The 18,600-nt window shown below is 39.5% G+C and overlaps 1 protein-coding gene across 3 annotated transcripts in view; it reads right to left on the minus strand.

Moving 5' to 3' along the window:
• KANK1 (KN motif and ankyrin repeat domains 1) overlaps positions 1-18,600 on the minus strand; it is a 185,638-nt gene that overhangs the window by 123,429 nt on the left and 43,609 nt on the right. For all 3 annotated transcript variants that reach the window (XM_019730205.2, XM_019730184.2, XM_074330512.1), the window contains one exon: positions 452-577. The gene's annotated coding sequence lies outside the window, so the exon portion shown is untranslated. The remainder of the gene's footprint in view (positions 1-451; positions 578-18,600) is intronic.

Below are 18,600 nucleotides of genomic sequence, written 5' to 3' on the forward strand. Positions count from 1 at the left end.
ATTATCTCTGGAAGTAGAATAAAAATTTTTCTTTTAAATTCGCTCTATTTTCTAGATGTTCCTTACTTGAATAAAGCCAGCAATATTTTAATATTTAAGTATCTCCATTTTTTTCAAGTAGCCTTAATAATACTCCTTTCAACCTACTGATTTTTCTCTAGTATAATCCACTCTATGCATATTGTATTTATAGAAATGAGGCACTTTCTTGATTTAATCTGGAGTAATACATTTCCCCCTTTATTCTTCCGAGTCAAACAGCTTGCTCTTATTTCATCCTGTAAACGTCTTTTCTGCACCCTTATATATATTCAGACTAGGAGCGCTCTGAGGGATTATTAGAACATAAAAAAAGGGGAAAAGGATGGATCAATGTCTCTAAAAATGCAAAGGTAAAGGACACAAACATGACAACTTCATCATAGGTGTATAGGAATAAAGTATACCTTACCTCAATTATGTAAGGCCAGAAATTACTGCAGTAAATATTTCAACTCCACGGACAATTTCCTAGTGTGGTCAAAAGATAGAAGCAGTTCAATAGTTCGGCAGTCCATCCAGTACAGTGACAATCGTTCTGAAAGAAAAAAGGCTCGTTGAGAGAAATATGATAGAGCAATACTCCTTTTCTAGGCTCGAGACCTACAGGAGAGGGAAATCAATTACGAGAGACAGCTATGCAGTTCAGGAATCCAAGTACAGTTAAGTCATATTTCTGGTGGGGTGGGAGGGGCAGACCAGAATAAAAGAGAACCTAGGATAACAAGCAGATGTGAGTCTCCTTTGCTGTTGGGGTAACTCAGCATCCCATCAAAGGGCTGGTTCCTCACTGCCTTTCATCTTCACTTCCATTACTGTTCACCATGGGCTTGTCAATATGTACATCAGTCAGCTCATAAATACCATCGGTTTTTGTATTTTGGTATCTGTCATTTCATTCAGACCACTTCATAAGAAACGAATGGCCTTTCTCTTAAAATTAGCTCCATTTAGGATTTTCTCTGTAAATGGCAGGTCCCTGGGATTACAACGGTCGACTACTTTCAAGTCATCCCTCTCCATCCTTTATTCCGAGATCAATTCACTACCACTGTCTCTTGAATGGCCTACCATTCTCTGCCTCTTTCTCACTCCAATTCACCTCTGCCAAATTCTTTGGCACCCCTACCTGTTTACAACAGCAGGCTCTAACCTGGTCTCTCTCTGCAAATCACCACCTATCCACTCTCTCCTGCAGAGCAACTGCTTTCATCCTATTATTACCTGTATAACCTTGAATGGGTCCCCTGTCCCCTTGGGTCTCAATTTTCTTGACTGTAAAATGAAGAAGTGGTTTCAATGTTCTCTAACTTTATTGTCCTTTGAAGTCAGATGTCTGTGGACTTCAAAGTTGGTCCAGGAATTCCGCAGAATTTAGGCAAATTATATTTCCTCAAAACTCAGAGTGTTTGTTATATATAAAATAGGAATAATATGTAAGAATAAAAACTGAGTCTTGTGCTTGACATATAGCAGGTACTCAACGAATAATCATTCTTATCTTACCTTACAGGATACCGCCAATTCTGAAGTTCTCTGTTCTTCTAATTTCCAAATCTAGCATTCTCTCACATCCCTACTCATGGTGGTGAAAAATTTCTCTTCCATCAAACAAAACCTCCTCTGCTGGCTTTCAGGTTCTTCTATAATCTAAATCCATTTATCTTATCTTCCTCCAATTTCCAACAAACACCTTCTGTCCTAGTCCAAAGAACACATACACCCTGCTTTTGTACCTATCATTCCCCATACAAGATACAGCTTTTCTTTTCCTCTCTGTCAAGGCTCAGCTCAAGTTCATGGCCCTGAGAAAGCCCACTTTCCAGAAAATTTAGCCCTCACACAGTGTGTCTTAATGGTATTGCCCATTGTTTTGTGTTTATTGAGCTTAGTTGTCTAGTTGGAGAGTCTATTTGACTATTTGAAGTTAGTTTTTCCTTTCAACATGGAACACATTAGAGTTTTTACAAACCTGGTATTTTTGGCTCTGGAAATTTTTTTTTTTTTTTTGAAATTTACAAGACTTTGTACCTTGAAATAAGATTGTTTTATCAATTCCATAATTTTTGTTTGTGTGGAAAAGCTCATATAAGGAGGCTATTCCATCATCAAGGAGACCATTCATAGACAATCTGTGGTCTCTTTATGGAGCCAGAAGATACAAGGTGTGATCAAATAATACAGTGAATGTTTAAATTTTAAAAAATTATTACAGTAAAAGACACATTGCTGTTAATTCCCCTCAAAATACTCCCCCTCACTTTGAACACACTTATGCCATCATTCTTGCCACTTTCTGAAGCAGTTCTGGAAGTCCTCTTTTGTGAGTGTCTTTAGTTGCACTATTGTGGCTGCCTCCATGTCCTGAATCATTTTGACTTTGGAAAAGAGCCAGAAGTCGCATGGTGCCAGATCCAGTGAATAAGGTGGATGAGGACACACCATAATGTTTTTATTTGACAGAAATTGCTGTATACCAGAAGGGATATGTGACATGGAGCATTGTCATGATGGAGGATGATTTCCAGCACACTTTAAAACACACCTTCTCTCAACCGTAGCTCATACCCAACTGACAACACGGAACAAGTTGAAACTTGTCACACACTGTTACCACAGTTCAATGCACTGCTTCCTGTATTGAAGATCCCTGCCTTTCCGTTGGATGGCACTTGGCAGCGGCTTTTACCAGATTTTGTGATCACAACGAAAGGCGCTGTGTCACACATCGCTTCTGGTATGGCAATTGCTGTCAAATAAAAATATTATGGTGTGTCCTCATCCACTTTATTCACTGGATCTGGCACCGTGTGACTTCTGGCTCTTCCTTAAAATCAAAATGACCATGAAAGGGAAACATTTTGAATCGATTCAGGACATGGAGGCAGCCACGACAGCCCAACTAAAGATACTCACGAAAAAGGACTGCTAGACCTGCTGCAGAAAGTGGCAAGAACGATGGGATAAGCGTGTTTGAAGTGATGGGGAGTATTCTGGGGAGGATTAATGGCTATATGTCTTTCACTAAATAAATTTTTTAAATTTAAATATTCACCGTATTTTTTTATCATAAGCTCCAATGTCTGTAGATTGTGTGTCAAAGTGAAAGCGTTCTAATTTCAAAAAGAGCATTTTATGACCAAACTCCTAGCAGCAACAGGGATGACTCACAGTGGGAAAGACTGTGCAAACTTTTACCTTCAACAAAGATGGTTGAAGCCTCAAGACTAAATAAAAATTCTAAGGGGAATGATTAGAAGACAGTGAAGGATGAAGGGAGACAGAGGTAAGAAGAACAAATGAAGGAGACACAAAGGTGGTTACAGAGCCAGGAGAACAACCAGGAGAGTGGAGAGGCTTAGCCCAAAGAAAGATGAGTGAAGTCAAGTGCTGTGGATGGGGACGAAAAAGATGTCACCGGATTAAACAATTAGTAAGAAGGTTACTGGTGACCTCTGAGGGCAATTTTCTTTTTATGTTTTTAGATTTTTATTTAAAAATATAGCTAAAATACAATTATTACATTTGTTTCAGGTGTACACCATAGTTATTCAACATTTATATAACTAGAGAAGTGATCACCATAAGCCCAGCAACCATCTGACACCGTACTATGCTATCACAATATTATTGACTCTATTCCCCATGCTGAATATTACATCCCCATATTTGTTTTATATCTGGAAATTATTCTCCTTCACCTTTTGCCCCCTTTTCTAATTTTTTCAATTATAGTTGACTCTGAGGGCAATTTTTAACAGGGATGGTATAGGATGCAGACTGCGGGGGATTGAGGAGAAACTGGGAGGGCAAGTTGAGACAAGCAGAGGCTCCCAATCTAGAACTGTGGTTAGCAAGCCAAAAGGTTTGTGCTGGTCATTTTCTACCCTGAAGTTCACCTGACACACATAACAGCCCAATAAAAGCACCTCACCTCACTCTTCCTCCCTTGCTCCTCACCCCTCCATATACACCACAGCTCAACTAAAACTAATTGACTGCACATCTTACCAACCTCTCTCTCCCAAACAGCACCCTGCGTGCCTGGTTTTGGTTCCCCAAGAAAGCTTACAGAACTACTCAACATCTATATCAAGTCTGAACATCTAAATTATATTTTCCTCCTTTAGGTAAATTATATTCATTTAAAAGAGAAAAGGAAAGCAGACACTAAAGTGTGTCAGATCAACATAGCAAAAATCCAGATTCAAGTCAGATACTATATTACTACCTCTGGGTAATTTACATAATTTATGCTGAATTGTCAAAAAGATAACTTTCAACAGGTTTTTCTTCCTTCAAAGTACTGATTGTCTTTTACTGTAAGTTTAGAAAAATCAAATGTGAATAAAGAAAAAAATGTAAGCACTATTAACATTTTAAAAATCTCCTTCCACTTTGGTATGTATGCATGGCACATTTATAAACATAACACACAAATGTGTAAGCATAATTTTTATTAAACGTGAATCATATGGTATTATTTGTAACCTGCTCTTCCTGTTTATTGACAGAAGTTTTGTGTCACTTCATAGTCTTCTATAGCTTTATTTTTAATGACTGTACAAAAATCCATTTTAATAAATCCCCTTGAAGCATTTAAGTCACCTCCAAGTTTTGATTATGTAGATAATAGTGAGATGGACGCCTTGACCAGATCATTAAGTATTTGCTGGGGATAAAGTTATGGTTCAAATTTATGCAAAACATATGGATATAATATTGTCGATAACTTGCCCTACAGAATGACTGACCCACTCTATGTTCCAGTGGTGCATGAGTGGTATATGAGTAGTACAATTCTCCACACTCCCTCTAAAGCTGTGTAGTAGTATTTTTTAAATTCATCTATTTTATAGATTAAAAAGGTTTACTTTCATTAGCATATCTCTGAGATTGAACATTTTTTCACTTTTGTGCACTTCTTGTGTATGTCCTTTATTTTTCTGCTACAATGTTCATGTTACTCATTTGTGGTCCTTCTTTGTCTATCAGGGATATTATTAACTTGGTACCCTAATAAGGAAGAGGAGATGGTATATTAATTGGAAGCCTTTGGCTACCAGGAGCAAAACCCTTCCAAGCGTATCAGAGCATCAGAAAGGCTCCTTATCATAAGGATGCAGAGGTATCATATCAGGATAGTACACATGAACTTTGTCTTTTGTGTTGCATGCAAATAGTTTCTTCAATTTTTAATTTTATCTCTAAGACAGAAACACCACTACTTTGCTGGTCTATTTTGGGGATCACAGAAAATACAGCTAAAGTCATGACTGGAAGCAATCACTGTTAAAACAAACAAAAAATTGCTGTTACTAAGTAATTACTAAGGCGCTGTATTCTTTCAGTCCTTACAAGGAGCCCATTAGGCAGGTGTTATCATTCCTCTTTTACAGATAAAATGTAATAAGCATCCGTAGTTAGTAAGATTAAAATTAGCTTTTTTTTTTTTTACAAGTAAGCTTTGTATTGATCCTAAAAGACTGGGTAACAGAATTATTCCCAGCTGTGTTTTTAGCAACATTTCTTTCTTAACAGGAATCCCAGGGGCTACTCCAATCTCTCTACCAACAGTTAACCAGGTTACTAGCTTCTATGCGATCCATTCTTCGAAGTTTCACATTATTAAACCCTCGTCTTCTCTTTCTATGATGTGTCTTGACTATGAAGTGCCATTCTGGTAACAAGAGAAATATTTCTGTTTAGGAACTAAGGCCACTTTACCAGTCACTACAAACTCAAGCCCATGACAGATACTTGACTTTCTAACATTCCAAATATCCTTAAAGGTCCTTCAGCTGCTTATACGTTAGTGACGACTGTAGTAACAGTATACACATGAACCTATGCTTTGTCAGGGGCAAAGCAGCACTGTGCTGTATAAATATTTTAGGTACAGCTTATACTGAAATTCTAGATGAAGAGGCATTTACAGGTCCTCCGTAATACGCTGCTTGCCAAAGATCGCATTTTTTAAATTAATGCTATGTGCAAGCTTTACCATCTTTTATGAGATTCCCCTTGCTTTAATCCTAAGTATATCCCCCAAAATGTTTTTATTTTTCATGCATTAGTTCTGCTGTGGGCAAGGCAGCATCAGAAATAAAGGACGGTAGATGATGACTGAAACTGGCTGCACTCGCAGTTAGTCTAACCACTGAGAACCTGAGGGCAAACGTGCAGAGTGTGTGACGGCCAGGTAGATGAATTGCTTTGCAGGAATATTGATATAACTAAATTATCCATCACTGGAAAAGGGAAAATGAAACCTCTATCCATGCTTTATGAATTCACTGAAGATTTATAGAAAATGCTTAGGAATGTGAAGGCCACTCTTCTGGAATACACAGGTCTCCAAAGAGCTTTAGAAACAACCAAACAACAATACGTATCTCTACTCCCCCTGCCAGTATGGGGTAGGTGCAGCCACCCACAAATCAGGAGCCATGAGGAAGAGAAGGTGATGCCTCGAGGTGGGGCTCTGACACGGGCCACTGATGCTTTGATGCTGCCGGAGGAGGCAGAGCTGACCACAGCGCCTGGATGCGGCAGGCACTGGGGATTTACTGACTCTGGGGCAGGCGGCTTTCTCAGTGAAGTTTTTTTCTCTGCACTTTCCTCATTCATGTGATAGAGGGCTCTGGCTTCCCTGCTTCAGGGAGGCTGTGGTCAGCCTTCCTTAAGGAGAACAGGGTTTGAGAAGAGAGTAACAGCCCCCAGACTAAGAGGAGGTTCTTGGAGGAGAGTGAGTGTGAGACTTCGAGCGGCAGAGAGTCGCACCTCTGGAAGCACCAGAGTGCCACCGCCCTGGAAGCACCCTCAGATGTGCAGGAGACCCAAGAGAATGGCCAGATGCTGGGTGTCTTTAATTGTGCTGCCGTGGCTGCCTCGATGTCCTGAATCATTTTGACTTTGGGGAAGAGCCAGAAGTTACACGGTACCAGATCCAGTGAATAAGGTGGATGAGGACACACCGTAATGTTTTTATTTGACAGAAATTGCCGTATACCATAAGCGTTGTGTGACATGGAGCAGTGTCATGATGGAGGATGAAGTAAACACATTCACAAAAGAGAACTTCCAGAACTGCTTCAGAAAGTGGAAAGAACGATGGGTAAGTGTGTTCAAAGCGAGGGGGAGTATTTTGAAGGGGATTAATGGTAATGTGTCTTTTACTGTAATAAAGTTTTTTTATTGAGACATTCACAGTATTATTTGATCACACCTTGTGTATGTGCATGTGTGTATGTATGTTCAAAACTGTGTGTAGTCAATTTCTCCTCCTGTTTTCAGCCACAGACATTTTGTTAAATACGCAGTAAAACCCCAAGAGTTTTGAAAGTGCGTTGCTCTCAGTCCCTCCCCTTGGATAGGGGTGTCACCTTAAAGACTGAATTTTTAGCATAGCTGGGGACTACCCTTCAAGCAAAAGTTAAATATTATACAGAGGTGGGAGACAGTTGTGTGTAGAGTCCTAACAATTTTCTGACTGATACTTGGTAGGGCTTGGAATAATTTCTTCAGTAAACATCCAACTACAGTTTCTTGAAATGGAAAAGAACAGTCATGTGCTTCAGTGTTCTCTTATCCCCAAAGTTTAAATGAGAAACATCTTTACTTCCCCAGAAAATTATCATAAAAGGTACCATTAAAAACAACAACAACAAACCACCTACGCCTCACGCCTAAATGCAGTGGCCCTCACATGTCAGCAGAAAGCACGCGCACGTTGGGGGGCTTGCTGAAGTGGATTGCTGGCCCTCAGCCTCGGAGTTTCTGAGCCTGGGATGGAGCCCGAGATTGTACATCTCTCACAAGTTCCCAGCTGCTACTGCTGCTGATCCAGGACCACAATTTGAGAGCCAGTGTCTTTACATAACCAGAAAAGTGAGTTTGAAGACAGGGCATGAGCTCTTTAGGAGAAAACACAATCTTTGTGCTACTAAGATGAATATTCATTCAACAGTTGTTTACCAAGCACTGTACCTTAGGTACAGGGAATGTAATGCTGTACAAGAAAGACACGGTCCCTCCCTTCCCACATGCCTGAAATAAAATTACGGTTCCAGGAAGAAGCACCGAGTTTAGCAGGAAGCTTCCGATCTCTCACCCCAAACTGCATGCCCCGTGAGCCAGTGCATAACTCCCACAATGAAATGGAGTGTTAATTCTCAGTGACCAACAGTCAAAGAACCGAGACAACTGGCTGGGACTGCTGTTGGGGCTGAGATTACAACTGGAAAATGAGGCGGTACCCCTGCGGCACAAGGAGCACACGATTGGCACACACGAGATGGAGGGGGGACTGAACGCAGGAGACCTCATGGAAAGCCAGACACAGTGCCAGGCATAGCAGAGGCCACTGAAATATGAGTTCCTCTCCTGCTCCCTTACCTATCTTCTGCCTTCATGGAAAGTCAGGTTCCGGGGGTCTCCAATGAGACTGCCCCCCTGCTTCTGACCTGAGGTCAACCCTCAGCATTTAAACTACACAAACAACGGTGGAAAGACTATCAAGAGAGTGGTCCTCAGACTTTAGACTGCATCACAAAGAGGTGGAGGGCTGCTTAAAAGCACAATTGCTGGGCTCCCGAGTTTCACTCAGTAGGTCTGGCGGTAAGGCCTAAACATGTAAATGTCTAACGAGCTCCCAGACAGCGCTGGTCCCGGTACCATACTTCGAGAACCATTTGGGAAGCTTATCCTTTGCCATTAACTGGAACACTATCTTCTCTAATTCATTTCTTGCATAAAATGGAAGTCTCTCTTACGTAAAGGATTAAGAATGTGGTTTTTGTCAACAACCATGAGAATTACCTCCAGCAAGTACTGTACTAACCTTCTCTGTGCTTTAACTTTCCATACATAATTTGAGATTACCCACCTCCATAGTATTGCAAATCTGATGGAAGGTTATTACTATGTAATTTCAAAGATGTTACCAAGTAACCGCCACTGCCCTGTGTTTCAGAATATTGTTGAGTTCTTTAATTGAAATAATTTGTAACATTTAAGATCAGAGATCACCAGGCAAGATGGAAGAAATCTTAAAAAAAAAAAAAAGACAAAGCCTAGCAAATGTTAGCCTTCTCAAAATTCAGAATAATCTCGAAAAAGATGCTTTTGATTCTCCCTTGTGAAAAAAAAAATTACTTCAAGTTCCACCATATGTAGAGAGACAAAGCAAATACACACATTTCCATTTAAAATATATATATAGACACTTTAAAAAAAGAGAGTAGCAGTACTTTCAATAAAGAATTATAAAATATAAAGGCTTCTTCCTTGTTGAGAATAGGATGGCACGGTGCTCATTCCAATATTAACCATCACATAAATGCCACACTTCATTCTAGAAAAGAAAGAGTGGGAACAGAGGCCAATTTCCCCAGGGTGCCCCCGTCCACTGGGTCAAGCTGTAAAATATGCCAAGGAAATGTTCTCTCAAGCCTCATTAATTATCAGAGCCCAGGCTCTGGTGTTTCAGCACAGGCAGCTGGCGTCCTGCCCAATCACCGGCCTACTGCTCCTTAGAAGTGATGGAATGTTACAGGCAAAGAACTTCTGTCACCTTTCCCAAGAGAGGAGTGGGTTTGACGTGGGCCTTTCCAATAATTGCAGCCCAAGGCCAAGGTGAGATGATGCTAGTGATGCATCCGTGACTCCTACTTCTGTAGGACAAGACGAGCCCTTCCACTATCAAGACAAACCCAGGTTACCGCGGCGAGCATCCAGGCAGCACAAAGCAGAGGTGGATGGGCAGAGCCCCATGCATCCTCCAGCGGGACCCCCTCCAAGCAATTCCTAGCCGTCTCCTCAGAACCTCTAACTGAGCTCGCTTCACTTACAAAAACAAGAAGGCCATTGTTCACCTATAGTTAACCCAGTCTGATAGTAAACATTCTCAAAATGTGTAGCATCTCCACTATCCAGTAATGTAGGGAGATTGGCCATGCTCCATCATTCTTACCACAGGGAGGGAATTCCTGTCTTTGCATTCAGGATTTTTAAAGCAAAGATCAATTAATCTCAGGGGAGAGAGAGGAGTGAGTTAGAGAACACTGTCAACCATTTAAACATAGTCTTTAAAATAAGAACAAAACAATGCCTGAGACTTCTATAATCCCCTCACTTTTCTCCCGAGTAATGGCTTATGTTACTTCTGGCTGTTTTCTTTTGTTTTTTAAGTTGTCCTGATTTTTATTAGATAAATTTAAAGACTGGCAAGGCAGCAATTTTAATTTATTGATTCAGGCTCTCCACATTCACAAATTATCTTTTATTCTTTGATTGTCAAGATTGCCCCTTGGTAGCAGTGTTAACTCATTAGGACGTAAAGAAAGCACTTGACCAATTACTGCAGCAGCATATAAGCATCATGAATTCTGCGAGTCAGACTCTCCTCCAGTAATTAAAATTTATACCAGTTCAACTATTTTTCTCAAAACATGCTGGAAAGAAAAGATAACTGCCTGTGAAACCTAACAGTTCCTGTATTAGGACTTATACTGTGGTCATATTTGACAAGATGGCAAAGAATGAAAAAGCAAGTCCTAAAAGGATCTGCCACTTGATACAACCTTAACATGTTCTAGACCAGCAAGAAATCATATTTCAGAAATTTTCAACTGTGTTTCCCTGAAAATAAGACCTAGCTGGACCATCAGCTCTAATGCGTCTTTTGGAGCAAAAAACTAATATAAGACCGGGTATTATATAATATTATATTATATAAGATCCGGTATTATATTATATTATATCGTATTATATTATACCTGGTCTTATATTAAAATAAGACTGGGTCTTATGTTAATTTTTGCTCCAAAAGACGCATTAGAGCTGATGGTCTGGCTAGGTCTTATTTTCAGGGAAACATGGTAATAGAAAGACAGAAAGAAAAATACAAAATAAAAAGCATTAGTCAGGAATGCAATGCTTGTTAAGATTTAGCAAAGGAGATCGCCTTGTGGCCAGAGAGCCTATCTTGGTCACTGTCTTATTAAACATGTGTTCACTCTTAAGTGAAGCACGTCTTTTTCCTTACCTATTAAAAAGAAATTGGCAACCTACCTCATTCAACAATATGCAATCTCCTTTGCCAAATCTTAACAAGCAATGCATTCCTGACTAATGCTTTTTATTTTGTTAGTATATTTTCCTAGGGTCGGTGTTCAGAATTTTCATTTAAGAAGGGCTCCAACATCAGAAAAAAATCCATCAACATGTGTTGCCAAAAGAACAATATGTAACTTCTACATTGCCACAACCTCTAGCAATGGTCAACAATCCCCCTGGTGAAGGTTTTCTCTGGCTCTGGCGTGTATGTAGCTGTATCAAGTGGCACTGTTTGCCTTGGTAACAATGCCTTTTCTTGTGGAGAAGACACATGATACCACCTTGTCACACAAAACACCCCACAGAGAAGCTGGTACAGGATGGAGCACGGCAGCTGGGGGAAAGAGCACCAGAACCATCCATGCCCCCAAGAGCCGGTCTACAGGGAGACAGGCACCCACACACTGCCATGGCCATGAGGGTGGACACTGGTTCCCTCCCCCCTTTTTTTTTTTTAAAGAAATCAAATTGGCAAAATGCATCAAGGACCTTTAAAGTGATTACAGTTTTAAAAAGAAATGTAATTTCTGACCCTATAATTTTACTTCTAATAATACACACTAAGAAAATAACATTGAAAAATAAAACAACCCATAGATTTAGACACAAATACATTCACTGCCCAACTATTAAAATAACAAAAAGTCTGAAACAAATTATTATTAAATTATTACATAGACATTAAACACATTTATGAAGTTTATTAAAATTAGGAAATAGTTTATAAAATTAAATGGAAACTGGATATGCAGGTAAAGAGTTTATATAAAAATATATAAATGATTGAAATACATCAACATTTTAAAAGTGTTTGTCCTTGGTCTAAAAACAGTTGTGGGGGACTGACTTTTAACATTTCTGAAGCTTAAATGTGGTGAGAATGACTAAGATAATGTGTTAAAATGCTTATCACTCACTGTCCCTGGCAGGTAGTTCGTTAAGTAAGAGAAATGTAAGCTCTCCTCACACAGGATCACCTTGTACTTCACACCAGACCAATCTGTGACTTTAGTCAAATTACAACTTCTGGACTTTGTTTTCCTCTCTGTAAAGTGGGAATAATCACAGGTACCTCAGAGGGGCATGAAGATTAAATTTAAACAAATGCAAACTGCTGAACTTAGGCATTCCATAACTGTCAGTTCTCTTTTTCTCTCACTTTAGAAGACTATAAAGTTTGTTCATGCTGGACAGTTTTGAACCAATTTGAAAAATTAACATTAAATTCAATGCCATGTGGCCACTTAATGTTAGAGAGCCACAGGCGCATACTCCCACGAGAAGGTCTGATGCTGGCAAGCTCATGGATGGCTCTAGGTGGCCAACAGGCTTCAAAATGGGCCAACACTGCACCGAAGTTCTAGTAGGGAGGGACTTAGAGTGTGTTTTTCAAAAGAAAACATTCCCAAACATATGCTTTACTTATATGGCACTATAAACTAGGAAATGCTGCAGGAGTTTTCCTTGGTGGCTTCAACCTATGCAGAATGGATTTAGAAGAAAGGAGTTGTGTTTGGCACAAGAAATCTTTAAACCCCTGTATTTACAAGGCTGAATGAGAGCACACATGAAACCATTCATTCCTATTGCAAGAACTAGGCTAGATCTTAAAGATGGAGCTACTACCATGTTTCTCCCCAGTAGTAACTAGACAGTAGCGACTAGACAAGAAAGGTGGATGGGTGGGTGGGTAAGATCTTCACAGGAATAAATGGCCTCCAGCTTTCTGGTTTATTTAAATTACAAAAACTTTGCTTCATATGCCTAATGGTCTTGAAAAGCACCTAGGCATGATTTTGCAAAGGAAAAACAGAGGAAGTCAGACTTTGGTATCTCTTCTGCATCCATAGACATTTGTGTAAGGTGAGGCCAGTCCCCATTTCAGCTCTCCAGTCCCCTTCTGCATGAAGCTGTCCCCGAGCAGCTGTTTGTGCCACGTGACTTTGTCTGCCACTTGTCCTAGCCACCCATGGGGACCAGAGTGGCTTTCCAAGAGAAGCCAAAACCAGCAGTTTTATCAAAGAGATTTGTATGAGTTGACCTGGCATAAGGTGAAGAGGATCAAACGATCCTGAGTCTCAAGAATCTGAATTAAGCATGGAGAATGCTGAACAGTGAGGGCGTCTGCTAAAAGGGTGTTAGGAGGTGGGAGGGGAGCCACAAAAACCAGAACTGGGTGTCAGCCCAGATAAGGAGGAGCACAAAAGTAGGAATGAGCAGAAATAAACATAGATTGTGCTTTTTTAGAGAATAGCTAATGTCAACATGGAGCTATCATGGTCATCAATACATTTTAAAACATTGCTTTTCATCTTTCTTATTTTAACATTGCTATTATGTGTGCTTTATATGATCAGCATAAACAATCTGAGCGTGTACTCTCAATACAGACATGTTTGTGTATATAATAAATGTGTCACTTTTGAGAACACGCGCTCAAACTGTTTTCTATGAATGGGGACATCTAATCAAAAGTTTAAAGACTTCTACTTTGACACAGAAAGTGCACGTTGTATTACACTGGGAGGCAGAGGTGAGAAGACAGGATGCCAAGGAATCAGTGAAAAAAAAACAAACCTGTCCTCTAGGAGCTCACAAATCATAACGTGTTACAGATAAGAAGAGAACCTGCGATTTTATCAGGGCTCCAACAAATATGTATTTAGCACCTATGAGTACCCTGCACTAGTCTAGGTATTTTACATCACTTTCTAGTGACACAGCTACTATAGATCAAATAAGCTACCAGGGCTGAATGGAATTTGTTGGGTCGGTGGTCCCTAAACATTTTTGGACCATAGACTAATGTGATTCTGATTAAAAGGAAAAAAAATTGGAACCTCTGCCTAGTAAAACACATATAAACACATACTTCTGGATTTAATTTCACTAACACTTCTTACCTAAAACCCTAAGAATACGACCCTGATGGTTCTACCTCCTATTTGAAAATACAGGAACATACATAGAACCACGTAACCCTAAAATGAAACGTTGTTTGTTTCAACACTGAAAGCACTAAGGAGGTTTATTCATTAGCTTTTCTTTTCAATATCATATTATTAGTGGCAATGAGAGAAGTCCCATCAGAAATAAAATAACACATTTATTCTCAAACGCAATGCATGGAGCTGACAGACTATCACTCCAGTTACACAATGGCTATTTAGAGCTCTCAGTTCATAGAACATTCACAGTTGAAGACCAAACACAATGCACAAAGAACAGAAATACAAAGTTGCTATATTAGGGACGTGAATAACAGAATTAGCTTTCTGGTAACAGAGACTTCCGTGAGGGCAGAAATAAAATGAACAAAATTACTTTCTATTAGTGGTCAGTAAATGATAATAAAGTCTGACAGAATATTTCATCAGTTGTTTGTTGTTTTTTAATGGTTTTACACAATGGAACTATAGTACACAGGTTTGGTTCATCTTAAACAAAGAAAGTACTTGATGTAATCCCTTTTCCATGTGATTACAAATCACCGGAAAATGCACGATCTGGCTATCAGAATGATTCGACGATTAATGGATCTCAGTTTCCCCATTTGTAAGGTGTAAATAACAGTACTTATTCTACAAAGATGAGAAGCACACATTTTCAAGAGGGAAAAAATGTTGTTCTATGTCAGTTTAGCCTATATTCCAAACATTTTCTTGCATTCATTCAACAAATATTTAGTGAGTTGCAACTATGAGCCAAACATTAAGACAAAATCAAGGTAACTCAGATCCAGTTTCTTCATCCATTAGAAAGATTGAAGACTGAACATCCATTAGCCGAATGTGACAGCTAATATTTCCACAGTGTTTTGCATATTACAAAGCACTAGCCTACATGTCCTCTCAGGTAATCCTCACAATAACGCTGTGAGAAGTCCTGATAATCGATCATTATTCGTCACATTTTACAGGTGAGAAAACTGAGGTTAGAGAGGCCATGTGGCTTACTCCAGCAGCGAAGCTGGACTCCACTCCCCTGATGACATCAAGAGCCCATCTCCTCTCACTGGAGTTAGGCTCTGGGTCATGAGGATAAAACATGTGCGAAATCATTTGGAGGTCTCTACGAGGAACATGACCTAGAGCAGCTTTCTGCTTGTTCCTATCCTCCCCAGAAGCAAAGGTTACCCAGCTCTAGAAGTGTGCAGAAAATGCAATGTACTTAGTTTGGAAAAGCCAGACATGTCAGTTATAAAACAGTTAATGTGCCAGTTGTTACCTGCCATGGGTCCCGGGGCTGAATGACCCCTTGGCTGTTTCTGTCTCACATGCAACCTAACAGTACTGAGCTGCAACCTGACATACATATGCCTCCCTTCACTGGTTGATTCCTACAGTGCTTTTTGATTACAGAAATCTTCTGTATTATTTTCCTTACAAACTCGTAGCGATTAGTTTGCTACAATATGACTGACATGCTAAGACTGAAACATGACATCTCCAGATAAAATAATTGTCTGGTTCTACGTAAAAATGTTCATGACATTTTTGAAGGGATTTTTTAGATAACTGTCCAATATACAACCCACTGCCAAAATCCTTTCCACAACTTGGGGTAATGCAACTTCTTTAATACATCCAGTTCTAATAGTAAGGCAGTTTGGCAATAAAAATCAAAAGCCTTAAAAAAGTAAAAAAAATTTAGAAAGGACTAACTTTGACCTAGCCATTCCACAGCTGACAATCTGTCCTAAGGAAGTAACTTGACAAGTACACAGTGATGAAGGTATTTCAAAGACATTTATGATATTAAGAAATTGGAAACAACCAAAATGACTACCAGTAGGGATGATCTTAATAAAATAAGGGTGCACTCATAAAATGGAATGCTATGCAGCCATGAGAAATAATACTGTAAATATAAAGCCATAAATATGAACATGAAATTAACGCCCATTACATTCGGTGAAAAAACACAATTATACTAAATAGTATACATACATGATCCCCATTTTTTGTGTGTATACACAGAAAAAACTTTTAAGTTGACACAGAAAAGCATGTTCTTCTATCTGAAAGTTCCAATTCTCCCCCTGAAGCTGAGAAATGTTTGCTCTCCTTCCCACCCACAGGCCTTCCAGCTATTCTAGTAGGGCAGTTTGTAGCCCATTTACCTCCCCACTTTGCCATCTTAAATGGAGAGCTCAGAACTGAAAGCAGGCTCTCCGAGGCAGCCTGGCCAAGGCAGAAAACAATGGGATGACTATCTCCTTTGTTCTGAATGCTGTGACATTAACGCTGCCGGAGAGGCCAGCCATGTCCAACACTTGGCTAAAGCCGCAAGTCGTTTTAACACGAGCTGAGACTACTGACAGGTCTCCCTATTCCACAAACACACAACAATTTGTTCCTATCCTAGGAATAAGGAAGTTGCATTAAGCAGAGTTGAATTCCGTGTTTCCCCGAAAATAAGACCTAGCCGGACCATCAGCTCTAATGCGTCTTTTGGAGCAAAAATTAATATAAGACCTGGTCTTAGTTTACTATAAGATCGGGTCTATAATATAACATAACATAACAAACATAACATAACATAACAAATATAATAAATGTAATATAATATAATACCGGGTCTTATATTAATTTTTACTCCAAAAGACACATTACAGCTGATTGTCCGACTAGGTCTTATTTTCAGGGAAACGGGGTTGTATATTTGCTCATGTTGATCACCATCAGCTTTTTGAAGCCTTTTTCTATCCTGATTTCTGACATCCAGCTGGTTAGCTTCCCTCCCATCACAGGGACAGACGCAAATGTGATCCACCATTCTTTATCAAAGACCATTATTTCAAACTATTCATTTTGGAAGGACTATGCAAGCCATTTTATGATAATTTTAAATATTTTTTTATAATAACACACATATGGCTATGTTAAAAATAGAATACGAAGTGGATTCATCTTTGTGCAAAAAACATGAGATTTTTCAAAGACATCTAGCTCCTGGTTATGTTTCCCAAGTCCCCTGAGACCCCGGCCCACAATCAACCTCTGCACTTTCCACCTCTCCAACAAAACAAAGCAAAACAAAAAGTATAAACTTTCCTCTTTCCTCTTCTTTAATGGAAAAAACGAGACTAGCATTGGCAAGGTGCAAAATCAAATAGTTGTCAACCCGCGACACCTATGGAGCTTATAATCAAGTCCATGTTCTTCCTATTTATCTATAAAAGGATCCTAGAAAACATAGTCCAACACCTGGGTTTATTCTGATATCCCCAACAATGACATTACGTAAACTGTCTCTTCAATAAATAACTGACTTAAAAAAGAAATGAGGTGAGTTTAAGAAAGGCTTGTCCTTGGGGAACCCATGCTGGCTTCTTACAACTACCATAACCACTGCCTCTTTCCTAGGTAATCACAAATGGATCCCTACTTCCCTCTGTTTATTCCATTCCGAGATTACTTCTTAATTACTTTTTTTTTCTCTTTGGAAGACACTGTAGTGGGTCTATGGGAGACAAAACAACGAGTAAGACAGAAGCTTATCTTCTAAGAGGGAGAGAGATGACACACATCCAAGTAACTCCAACACAAGGTAAACAAGCTTTAAGAAAGTTCCAGGAACAGGGAAGCACTGGTTTGCAGGAAGGCACAACTCGACCCTACCTGCTGGGACCACAGTGCGTGCTATGGGCAGCCATGAAGGTAAAAATAGGGCACATGGCAGAGAGCCACAAACATATTTGACCTAAGAAGACTCCAATTTTGCCAGGGAATCACCTTAAAGCTTTCTGGGCCAGACCTGGAAAAAGCTATCATTTATTCAGAAAATTAAAGTGTTTTCGAATTCTGACGAACATCTGCCTGTATTTTTCAATTGTTTTGGCCTTTCTCCTGTCCTCCAAGATTGTCAACAGAAGCCTACAAATCAGAAAATATTATGCCCTTATACTTTCAACAGCATTTTAAAGTTTACAAAGCATTTTCAAATGGATTACTGCTGTCCAGACTTTCTAAGTGTGCTAAAGTGTGATCAAATTGGGCTTGGACACGCCAACTCAATTCAAGTCCCTATGTATTCAGTCATCTCCCTCAGCCGAGGCATCCACCCATTTTTACTTACATTTGTTTTACCCTTTCCAATTAAAAAGTCATCATCCTTGAGTCTTCTAAGCTTAGAAAAAAAGCAAGAGAAATCACACGCGTGATAGTGTTGACTGTGTAATTAAAAACTTCAGTGCACGGATAAATTAAATGGATGACCACTGCAAAAATATTGGCAAGAACTTCTAAAGGGCTACTACCTTTGATTTTTAGAGAGTGTAGCATAAATCTGTAAGACCATAAAAACAGACTAGATAATTCACAAGAAGCTGACAAATCTTTGGAAAAAACATTCAATGCCAATGGGCAAGCTACCCCAAAATGGCTTGTTAAAAATACAGTAGGAGATCCTCATTCTTCACGGATTCTGTATTTGCGAACT

The sequence above is a fragment of the Rhinolophus sinicus genome, linkage group LG04 (genome assembly GCF_036562045.2).
Source record: "Rhinolophus sinicus isolate RSC01 linkage group LG04, ASM3656204v1, whole genome shotgun sequence".
NCBI classification, from domain to species: Eukaryota; Metazoa; Chordata; class Mammalia; order Chiroptera; family Rhinolophidae; genus Rhinolophus; species Rhinolophus sinicus.